The sequence below is a fragment of the Sinocyclocheilus anshuiensis genome, unplaced genomic scaffold (genome assembly GCF_001515605.1).
Source record: "Sinocyclocheilus anshuiensis isolate Anshui unplaced genomic scaffold, SAMN03320099.WGS_v1.1 scaffold118, whole genome shotgun sequence".
NCBI classification, from domain to species: domain Eukaryota; kingdom Metazoa; phylum Chordata; class Actinopteri; order Cypriniformes; family Cyprinidae; genus Sinocyclocheilus; species Sinocyclocheilus anshuiensis.
Window position 1 is genome coordinate 122,464 of NW_015546020.1, and position 1,740 is coordinate 124,203.

Consider the following 1,740-nt stretch of genomic DNA (forward strand, 5'->3'; position numbering starts at 1 on the left):
GTCTGATGATCCAGCTGCAGTCTGTCTCTGAATCTCCCAGCAGCAGCATCATGATCATAAAATGTGTTCTTATTGTTCTGTCTGATTTCAGCTACAAGAGAATATTTTGTCCAAACCGCCACTTGATCTCATCATCTCTCTGTATGTTTAGAGTGACAGAATCTCCCTCCATCACTGACATAATTGCTTTAAACAAATTTGATATTACTAAAAATAATTGCAACAACGCTTTAACACTAATTTAAATGCATAATCGAAATAAGTTAACATTTTTATATGAGAAAGATAAAGGTAAACATTTGTTTTGCTTACTTGAGTTGTTAGTAACATTAATTGATTTACAATCATCATTATTTATGACATTAACAGCACTTGCTAAATCTTCTCATTGATTCTGTATGAGCTGACACAATAAAACACTTACCAACTAGACACCACAAGCACAACTGGAATAAGATTGGGTGAATCGTTTTCTTCAGCAGTTTGAACATCAGACGAGTTTTTAAATAATAAGTCTTCGATTTTGTCTAAGACTTACAAAAAACACAACATAAATGTTATATCAACTGGGTATTGGCACAATTGAAAATGTCACACTGAAGATGAGAGTAATGCCAGTCTGTCCTAAAGTGGTTCTGTGTGAAGGTGCACTTGCCTTCAGAGTCTGTATACCTTCTCATATAGACATATTTAGAAATGAAGTCTAACAACAGTTTCTGCATTGTTCCTCCAGAGTGATATTTTAAGATTGGTAGGCTATATGTGTTCAGCTTTCCCCTTTATGGCAGTAGGGCACATTAGTACGGAAAACACCTTGATATATTTAGAAGGTTTGATATTACTAGCAATTGCAATCTTTGACAAAATCTGTTTTGTGTAGAAGGTGGAGGAGCAAAAGACATTCACCACAAACAACACAAACTCAAACCTGAGATTTGTATTGTTGCAAATTATTTATCTTTTTTGTAGGCTATTTTATGTCTTCATTAAACTTTTATTTTTTGTTCTCCAAATATACTGAACAATTCAAATGTATACATTAAACTTTACTGACGCTGATAAATACGGAAAAGGAGGTCTCTGGTCTATGCAAACAGCAGATGGCGTAATGTGGTTCTGTAGTTTGCGATCCGCCTTTGGATTGGATGCAGACTTTTTGGCAGAGTGTAGGTGTAATTTTCACGTTAACTTCACGCAATATAATATGATTTTATTATCGTGATTTGGACTTTATTCTTAAAATATTATGACGTTAATCTTATTTATTTAGTTAGTTATTTTTCAGCGTGACATTAAAATGCCGCTGTAGGCTATTACTGCATGCAAACACAACCTTGGCACAGCGGCCCAAAAAAAAAAAAAGTAAAAATAGTAACGAGATATTTGAATTATTCATTAATTTTTTTTTATTTTTTTTACAGAGAACGGAGTACAACATACAAAGAATAAACACACATCACATAATATCAACCACAAAAATAAAATGGAAACAAACCACAAAAAGAATAACATAAAAATAAAGATAAGAGGGCCATCATCTAAACATGATTACATGAAGAGATCAAAGGCAGAACAAATCCTAACAGTCCTTATAGCTTTCTTATTAGTAGATACTGAAATTACATTCAAATAATTTTCTATTTCTTTTAGGAAGACAGAGAAGACAGGTTTACAGTTGGAAAATTTGCATTTGTGAATGTGAAATTTGCTTAGGAAAAAAATTTAATTAATAACAAAACA